The sequence below is a fragment of the Pinus tabuliformis genome, chromosome 8 (assembly GCF_031772625.1).
Source record: "Pinus tabuliformis cultivar Carrire ecotype Pingquan chromosome 8, CPIR1, whole genome shotgun sequence".
Classification (NCBI taxonomy): Eukaryota; Viridiplantae; Streptophyta; class Pinopsida; order Pinales; family Pinaceae; genus Pinus; species Pinus tabuliformis.
This window is the reverse complement of record NC_142294.1, coordinates 1,736,042,334-1,736,053,075: the sequence shown is the minus strand read 5'-3', so window position 1 is coordinate 1,736,053,075 and position 10,742 is coordinate 1,736,042,334.

Sequence of the window (10,742 nt, the reverse complement as noted above, 5' to 3'; positions counted from 1 at the left end):
TGGGGGGGTTGTGCAATCATTTTTCTAACTTATCTCTACTCCTACAAAGCATGAAACGAAATCTTTTTGGTTTTTTTCTTTTTTTTCTACTTCTACTTGCAAAACTGAAAGAGATTGAACTGCAACTAACTATCTTGCTGAAATGAAAATGCGGAATTGAAATGAAAGCAGGAAAGGACTAATCTATTTTGCTCAAATGAAATTGCAGGAATGGAAAGGCTAGTCTACGCTTGCAGAATTGAAATACTAATCTACGCTTGCAAAATTGAAATTGCGGAATTGAAAGGCTAATCTAGGAAAGCAGGAAATGCTAATCTATGAAAGCAGGAAAGGCTAATCTATGAAAGTAGGAAATACTAATCTATGAAAGCAAGAAATACTAATCTAGGAAAGCAAGAAAGGCTAATCTACTTTTGCAAAAAGGGAAATGAAGTAAACTACTGAGCATAAGTAAGAGTATGGAAGTAGAAGAAAAGCAACAATTACTAATACTCTGACGCTTCCCCGGCAACGGCGCCAAAAAGGTGGTGAGCTCCAGTATTGTAGCAATAATGCTACAACTCCTGGGGCTTCCTGTCTCTCATTTTATCAACCCGGTAGTTCGTACAAACTTGGAAGCGACGGTGCTATATGCACAAGTACTAGCTCTTGTCGCAGCTGTCACTTGGTCCGCTGGCACAAGTCCGCTAGGGTTCAAGCCAACTTCTATAGGCTCTCAGAAGAAGCTTGCTAATTGATGGACGAAAGATAATCTCAAAGGAAAGCTACTCTACTTGACAAAAACGAACTGAAAGCAAATCAAAGCATGTAAACCTAGGAAACCCTAATTTTAACTAGTCTAACCTCTACGATGCAAGAAATGTGAATGAAACTTCTACCAATGCTGTTGTTACCTCTAATAGGTGCAAATGCATGGATCTAAACTACTTGCATCATGAAAGATATGTTTTTGTATTTTTCCTTTAAGTGTGTGGAATGATGGTGATCTTGTGCTAACTAGGGTTTGGTTGTGCAGATGGGATGAAGAAGGAAGGAAAGCGTGGGACAGGTTGGGAAGGCTAGGAGAGGTCCCTAGGGATCCTTAGCATCCATCCACAAAGGTTCCTCGCATTCAGATGCTCAGCAACCGAGAGAGTGGCCTTCTACAGGATGGCTGTGGAGGATCCTACAGGATACTCTGTTTTCTACAGGATGTCTACAAATGGCTACAGGATGACCTACCGTGAGTGTTTGGAGTGATGGAGGAGTGATGGAATGGTAGGGGGAGATGTGTAAGGTAGGAATGAGGCTGGTGATGGCTGTAGAAGTGGAGGAATAGGATAGGGAGTGAATGTAGGGAGTAGGTTGGAAGATAGAGGGCTAGGTCAATGAAAGGGCTAGAGAATGGGAGTACGTGAGGAGTGAAAGACTTTGGGAGATAACAGAGCGGAGCAGGGGTCAAAGGTATGGTTGCATGCGTGATCAAGATGGAGGACGAAGTGATGGAACGAGGGAGAGCAGTGTAAGTGAAACAAATGCTTATGACTGTCACTCAATCAAAAATGCATCAACCTAAACTACCTATGCTTGTGAATTCAATGAACAGCAATCTAAACGCGAAGGAGAATGTGCATGAAGTTGTGATGAAGGTGTGTGGTGCAGGTGTGAATGACAAGGAAGCATCTAACGTGACTGTGACTATATTGCAACAATCATCAAGTAAAGAAATGCGTGTTTTTGGTGGTTAGTCATGGACTTCACTCCAATCCCAGATGAGACGGCAGTGAGCCTTAACAACCTTTTTGTTGGAGCTCCAATCGATTATATCTATCCTCTACTACACTAAGCAAGTGGAAACAAATTCAACATAAGCAACTCCTATCTAACTCATGAAAAAGACCAACTTAACAACCTGTAATTCGAATTGCATGTGTAAATGAAAAGCTCAAAGTGCTGAAATGAAATGGAAACAACACTACAGCAGAGGGGACCTATGGCTCTCAGGTTGGGCCCTAACCTGAGAGCTATAGTCTCCTTAAGAAAAACTCAGAACTAGATCACAAACTGCCTTCTTTATTCATAACTGATATCATGCCAAATTGGCTTACAAAAAGGAACGAAAACTGAACTGTGCTCCAAAATTACAATAGCAATACGAGAGTTTCAACAACCTATCTAAGGCTAAGGCCTTCATACTTATACAAAAACGATGATCCAACAAGTGTCCCACATTTTAGGAGCTCGGCTGTCCAACTAGAGTTTAACTGCTGATCCTGTAGGATGGTCATAATTGCTGTTCCTGTAGAGCAGTTTATAACTGCTGTTCCTGTAGAACAGCTGGCCGTTTTTTAAGCTCGGAGGGGAGATGGATTAGAGCTCGGAGTTCTTGATGGGAATCACGAGGGATGTCCCTAGAACCGTGGACATCCTCTCCCAAAACCCGCAGTGCCACCTCGTTGTCTCCTTAACTCCTTTTTCGTTGTCTTTTGCTCCCTTTTAATGCCAAAACCTAGAATCAAAATGCATTAGTCACGTAGAGAGAGTGCCTACCCTTCTTCCTACAAACAACATGAATAAACTAAGAAATGCATGCATAAGCAATAAAAATGAATGGTTTGAGCAAGTAGAATAGGCCAAAATGAGCCCAAATTGTACCAAAATTGGGGCTCATCACCCTTCTCTATTAGCAACTGAGCATCTGCATACACTAGTAAATCAACTGATGTTTGCTCAACTGCTTCCCCAATAATTCTCTCGGTGGTTTCCTTTGATACAAATCTCTTGGATTCCATGTTAACTGTGGTTGCTCGAAAGATGCTCAACAAGTGTTTTACCTATAAGACAAAGAGGACACTCATGGCAAGTAAATGGCAATTTAAAACCAAAAAAACTTCAAGGCAAGTTCAAGCAACAAGTCGGGAACTAGATGTGAGGGATTGCCCAATTTTTCTTAACAGGGGTGATTAACTGACTATGGGAACTATACACTGTGCAGTCCCAACAGTCAAGGTGGAAGCTTGATGACTGAAACTGCACAATGCACAATTCAACCTAGGCAAAGGCCTGGGAGAGACTGCACATTGCGTAGTCTTAGTGGCCAAGCTAGGATGTTGGCTCTTAGAACTACGCAATGTGCAGTTTCACCCAGCTTACGGTATGATCTGCGTAATTCCAAAGGCCAAGCTTGTGGCTTGAGCCTCCATATTACACAGTGCAAGCTATGCAAAGTGAGATCTGCCCAAGGGAAGCCTAGATCTGCCCAAGGGAAGTGTGAAAACAAGCATATTTGAGAGATAGTGTGAAGCTAAGTTCATATCCGACTAAGTGTAGTTGCATGCTTGTAATCAACTGTAGCAATTGATTAAATAGAAGGAAAACGAAGAATGTGAGGAGAGTCACTGCATCGACGACGATTGGTACAGAAACAAGAAAACTCATGCGACACTTGGGAAAGGAAATCTAAAACTTGAAAACTTGAAAAAACACTTCTACAATTAAAAAATGGTTAAGAATCAACCATGTGGAGAAACAAGTGAAACAACACCGACACAAGCCAAACAAAAAAAAGTGACAGAAAAAGTGGCAAAAGACGACAAAAGAAAAACTCACCTGGAAAAGCGACGAAAATCACACCGAAGGCTCCTTGATCTCCTCGAGAATGATATAGCTCCAAGATCGAGTGTGAAAATGAGCTCTAAAAATGTCGATTAAGTATTTTTAGACAATGTGGGGTTTATGACCCACATGCCTAAAATCAAGGAAAAAGTGACAGTTGATGGAAGTTTCTAAAAATGGTGCAAGTGCCTCTTTTGGGATACCAAAAATAGATCCCTATATTTTAGGGATTCTTTTTGTTTTTTTTTTTGCTTTTTTAGGAGGAAATTTCCATGCACACTACCAAGAAAGACAACGCAGTTGCTGGAACTGGGCAGCTTTTCGGATCAGTGCACTGCGTAGTTTCTAAGCTCAGCGAGGGTTGTGCAATTTCTCGGCTCAATGTTGGGTTGCCCCCTCATGATTGCGGATTTTATGAGCTCAAGGCTCAATGGAAGTCAAGACTGTACAATTCCCAATAACAAGATTAGTTTCCCTAAAGGATTGCTCAGTTTCTGGGGGCAAACCCACAACTGTCATGGGACCAAGTTAGGAGATCAACTTGTGAGTTAGAAAATCAAAAAAGCAAGAAAAAACAAGCCAAACTGAAAAGATAAGTCTCAATCAAAGCACAAGTGCCTGGATTAGTGCGAGGTGAGCTGTTGTGGTTAAGAAGGAAGGCTTCAAAATCAAAGCATAGGAAAAAATTTGGAGGGTGGTTGTAGCCGCTACAACACGGTTGAATATAGATTCCATGTTAAATCATAGACTAGAAACTAATATCACATTGTTCAAGATGCACAGGATTGTGTGGCGAAGAGATAGGATTAGATTCATCATGTTACAATGAACAATCCCACACAATAAGAAGAATAATTAAGATAAATTATGAACAATGAACAAAAGAATGAAAAGTTACAACAATGCATCAAATATGCACACCACAATATATTTGCACTAGGACATAGTGGGGGTGAAAAAATGGATGAGATATACATGCACCACCAAAAGACATACATCAATAATTTATCCCATCGATTAAATCCTTGATGGTCACACTGTCCATCTAACTGTTAGCCACACCAACTACATTATGAAGATAATACTATTGCCCGGTTATGGTATGTAGGTGTCACCATTATAAACTCACCAACTTCTCAATGAGTTCCAATGTGCTCTATTTTACCAAGTTCATCATCCTTAGTTCCCCTTACTATTATAAAGAATCTACGACTGTTGACATAAGTATCTTCCTTAGGCCTGGTGGACTGACCTAGAACAACAAAAAGACAAAGAAGTTTATGTTTTCCTTAAAGTAAATAGATAATGGGATGAAGCCAACCTGGAATTCGTTGTATGCTTTACTCCTTCCTTGGCTTGTATGCTCTAATCCTAGCTCTGATCACTACAATTAGAACCTGCACAATCAGACAACATGAGCCAACAATCTATGAGATCTATGCAACATCATCTAATCAGTTCATTCAATAGATCAACATGGTGTTGAAATACATGAAATCATAACATCATATATAGGAAAACAAATAACTCTTTTCATTAACAAAAATGGAGTGAGTTACAACAAAAAATAGGCATTAATCTTTTAAAAGATCTCCTCCAAGTTGACTTGTCCTTTCCTTGCCACAAAGTTCACCTCTAGTCACCCTAATGCATGGAATAATGTCTCTCACAACAACAAATAAGGATAGAATCAATCTCTAAAAGCCAACAACAACCAATCAGGTGCATGTGGAATGAGGTAAACATATAGGAAGGAGAGGTAGCTCATGAATTCTTATCCATTTACTAATCTAGGCTTGAGATCCATAAGTGATGGGAGGATGAGCTCAAGTGATAAGATGGTGATTTCTCCAATGTGGAATCAGATAGGATTCAAATGTTTATCCAAGGTAAATGGTTGAAACAACCTTTGGGAGAGGAAGTTTCAGAAATCTTTTTATTTTTTTTCCTGAATTTCTAGAATCAATGCACCTCCACATTTATGCAAGGTGCATTGCATAGCACCCTGAGAGAAGCATAGACTACATTGCAATGCAGTTGCTCAGTTATGCAATGTGTGCTGGGCCTTAAAATCACTGAAATGAAGCAGTTTTGAGTAGAAACTTAGGGATTAGAAAGAGTCATGCTTAGGGATTTGTGCAAGGATGATGAAAAGGGGTAAAACGATGTTGAAAAATTCAAGCTTGTAGGCATATTGACCAAATGCGACAAAATGGCCTATAACAGATTGCCCCCTAAAGCGTAAAGTTACAAGTGGAAACTGATGACTGAAGTGCTTTACTTTATGACAAGTCAGGATCAAGAACAACTGGTTGATAGCATCATCTGTTACAATACATTTACATAATGGCATCTTTGTTGAGGGAGGCATACCCATACTCAGAACAAAAGCTAACATTACATGTACAATGATCAAAAGACACATTCACAAATGACTGGTGGTGGACCGATGTACAATCAACCATCATACATTGTGCTCTTGTATTATTCTTGAAATCACAGCCCGAATGGATGAAACTAGATCTGACCTCTTCTATCTAGTTTGCGCGATTAACCAATGTACGAGTCTAACCATGTGAATAATTGAGTTGAGGTTGAACATGGTAGACACCATCTGAATATGGTCAATTATGTAAGTCATTAATAGACGCGAGAGAAACCATCGATGATGTTAATGGCTCTCAAGGTACTGCAAAACAATCTGTATGGTGTGAATAAATGAGTTGATGTTGAAAACCACACAGAATCTTTCGATCGAAGGCCAATGATGAAAGCTTGTCGCTGAGAGCAAGGAAACTTGCCATTGATGTATGCAAGCACCAAGGTACCAAAGAGTGTTCCGAAGTCAACCTCCTGGATATTGAGTTGGTGTTGACAAGAAGCGACTCGTCGCAAGAGGGCCTTGATGTATCCCCCATCAACGACACGAAATGATTATCAATATTTGAGACAGAATGATCAGAATGATGCTGATATGAGACTAGATCAGGAAAGTCAAACATGAAATGAAGGCTTAAGAGTGTTGTAGCAGATATCGAATGAATGAATTCTCTTGAACACATAGGCGACACTGAAATAGAGTTGGAAGCATTGACCCAAAACTAAATTCGAAGGCTTTAAAATGGTATGATAAACCAAAAGACAAGCAAATTTCCCAACCCAGCAGCCATGAAGATGAAGTGGAAGAGTGTCATGTTCAAGAGCGACTCACAGCCATTAACAAAATGGAGTACCCTATTTTCCCAATTTCCCCAACCATATTGGTCAGTACCTCTTTATTTTTTAATGATCTTGAGGAGGATAACATATGATTGATCTGTAAGTTCATCCTTCAGATGAATCCCTTTGAGAATATTTAACGAACCTAGAGAAGGAGTGGTTCGGTGTAGAAATTCCTTGTAGATTCAAACTTCAGATTGTAATATGCTAAAACAATTGACTTGAAACTACTCTACTCATCAACGGAAACAATAATTGATCAATGAAATCACAAAGCAGAAAAAGGAAGAATTCAATCACACATAACACAATAATTTTATAGGGAAAGCCACAACTAAAAACCCCTACTATCTGTATATTGCATTAATCAGAAAATTTGAGAAGATTACAATGCTCTGCTCAATCCCTAGCAAACTTTGTGCTATCACAATCTATCTCACTGCTTCACAAATAAGCTCCAGCCAATACTTAGCCAAATCTGCTGCTTGCCAAGCTCATATTTCCTTGCACAGTTTCCTATGGAATTAGCCCATATTTAATTGGGAAATTCCTCATTCATAACTACACAGTCCATTAATAGGCCTTCCCCTATTTGCATGTACCATCGGTTTAATTTAGATGATTTTACAACTGATAGTACACTGTCCCTAAACTCTAATCTCAACTGGGTCTTTCTCTGATCTGACATGCATGAGTTAATTATGAGAGAATCTTCAGTTTACTGGTTGAGCAGTGTTGGTTACATCCCACTACTGGATCTCCCACTAATTCCTCCATCAGTTGGAACTAGTTTAACTCAATTTAAATAAGTTAAACTAAATTAAATAATTACAACTTAAAAGAACTCAACCGGGGCCCTTAAAATTTAGGAACCACTCTACATGACTCTAGATAGACTCCCAACTCGAGTTAATTGATCCAACTAATTGAAATTAACTTAGTTAACTATTACAAGCTGCTATGAGAATTAGAATTAGAATTTAATTCCTAATTTAATTCAAGGACAAAATTAAATTAGGATTTTCTTGTTGCATTTTTTCAACACTCTCTCTCAACACAAAATGGATTATATTCTACCCCGATCTTGCCTCTGTGGAACTCAAATTTGCATCTTGACAATGCCTTTGTCAAAATATATGCATCATGCTTCTTTGTAGGAATGTACTCCAACAACATGGTTCTCCTCTACACACAATCTCTTAGATAGTTATATTGGATGTCGATATGCTTGGACCGATCATGAAAAACTGGATTCTCAGAGAGTTTGATACAACTCTGATTGTCACAGTAAATCATTGTAGGATCCATCTGCTGACGAAATAACCCAACAAGGATCTTCCTCATCCAGATAGACTCACAATATTCTTGACTAACAACCATGTAATCTATTTCTACTGAACTAAGTGCAACTGATCTCTACTTCCTGTTGTACCAAGAAACTGTTGCTGAACCAATACTGAAGATTCTCTCTGATGTGCTCTTGTTGTTGGATGGACTCCCTGCCCTCTCTGCATCTGTGAAGCCTTGACTCTTCACTCCCTCAGTCCATCTGTACCAAAGACCAAATTGAGTGTTTCCTTTGAGGTACGACACATATTTAGGTGCCTTCCAATAAAGTTTGGTTGGCTTAACCATGGCTTGACTAATCTGGTTAACTTCAAAACACATGGTCGATCACGTGTTCACCAAATACATAAGTGAACCCACAAGCTGTCTATAAATAGTAGCCTCCACTACTTCACTTGAAGTAGCATCCTCCTTCCTCCAATTACCTATTAGAGGAGTCTCCATGGGTTTGTTGCTCTCCATGTGGAACTTCTTCAGTATCTCGTTGGCATACTTTCCCTGAGAGACAAACAATTCCTCATCTCATTGCCATACTTCCATAATAAGAAAGTAATGCATGAGCCCCTAGTACTTCATCTCGAACTCTCTTACAAGATCCTGTTAGTGCCTAGATTTACCTCAGGCTAAAAAGGTAGGATCCAAGGCCAACATCAAACCACGCTCAGACTTGTAGCTAGCCCTATGAGGATAGGAGAGGGCTCTCTCCGGGTAAATCTCAACAAAATATAATCAGATGGGGGCTTGAGATGACTGATATAACAACAAATCTTAGGCTAGGTATGAAGTGCAAGGATTTAATTTTAGTTTTTGGGAGTTTTTGTTGGAAAAAGGGAAAGGCAAATTTGGGTCCGGGGATGAAGGCCAGATTTTTGCAGAGTTCCGGTTGGGGCAAGGTAGGCAGTAGTTTTGATGCTTTAGATTAAATGAATGGATAGAAATGACCGCTGAGGAGCTGAAGAGGGCAAGAGGCTGCAAGAATCCTCTCCAAACAGATGAAAACATATAAAACTAAACAAAGTTTAAGGCAGAGCACAACAAACTCATGGATTCTACCTTTGTCACTCAATTTGTTTAATTCAGAAGCAAAGAGAAGGGAAATGGCATACATAAAACATAAATGAACTTACAATTACATGAAGAAAAACACCATCAAAACATAGAGCCACAAGGATCCCAACAAGTGCTGCAAAACCCTAGTCTTTCCTTTGCCAAAAATGCAGAAATCAGATGTACAATGGAGTATCAAGCAATCCCAAGTGTCCAACCCTGAAAATGACTGAGAAATTACATGATAAAGACAAGCCTAACTCCTTCCCATGCCTCTAGGGGTCGAGCTCATCATTCTAGGAGCTGTTTGAACCAATTCTAAACAAGGAACTGAAATCTAGGCAATCAAACAACTTGCCCCTATATGCTAGGAAACTGATTCATTCATTTAATTTTCACATTTTAGTGAATGAATCCTCTAGAACAAGTAAAAATGTGCCCATATTACATCATGGTTATCAAATTACATCATGAAAGATCAAGAGTAACATCAAAAAACAAAACTGGTCGAAACTAGGCGAATTTCTGAGCTGTAGAGTGAAAAATAGGCAAAAATCCTCTATGTGCCGCGCCTGATTCTCTATGCGTCACGCCAATTTGGAGCTGATTTTGAGGCACTTCCCGAAGTCCAAATTGAGCTCAAGATAGCTCATTGGAAAGCCCTACCTGTCTACTTTCCAACCCAAGTGGAATTTCCAGATTTGGTGTCCATTTGCCCCTCCAAATATCCAATCTCCCAAGACTGCTTCCTGTGTGTCAAAATAGGGGCAGTGAGGTCATTTTTTGAGTGTTTTTTGACCTTTTGAGGGCTCAAAACCTCCTCAAATTTCTTGGCCATAGGTAGGCAAGCATAAATTTTCATGAAAAATCCAGAAATGCATTTTTTTTTGGATTTGGAGCCCTCTAGCAAAAGCGAGCGCCACGTGGCACAACGCATAGGGAGGAAAACCCTGTTTTTTTCTGCAAAAGAATTTCCAAAATGCCAAAAATTGCTCCAAATTTCTTGAAATGTGGGCTGGACCTTCTCTATCAAGTGTCATGCTAGGCTAAAGAGGCTTCGGCCAATATCTGAAGACGATCATGCTCCTTTTGCCTCTTTTGCTTCCTTATTGCCTTCTTTAATTTTGCCTTTAGATTCCTTATTCGTGCCTTGCAAACCTTGTTCCACGCCATGTAGTGAAAATCCCTGTGTCTCAGCAATGCTTTGTCCCTATCGGCCCTGTTCAGCAGTCTCTTTGACATCATATCACTCATCTCACTTTGTAGAGTGCCTAAAAACTTTTCTGCCCCCTTCGATTCAAGGATCTTGACTGAGATATCACTTTGATTTGAAGGTTGATAATTAATCTGCTTTGGAATACCTTGATCATAAATTTGCTGGCCCAAGTAATTAATATTTTGAGAATGGAAACCCGATATCTGAGGCAAAATTTGACTAGAGGCAGAAGACTGTACCTGGCCTAAAGGCTGTCCTTGAAAGATGAGTGTGTTTGTTGTGTGAATTGAGTAAGAAATTGGTTATTACTCTGTGACTG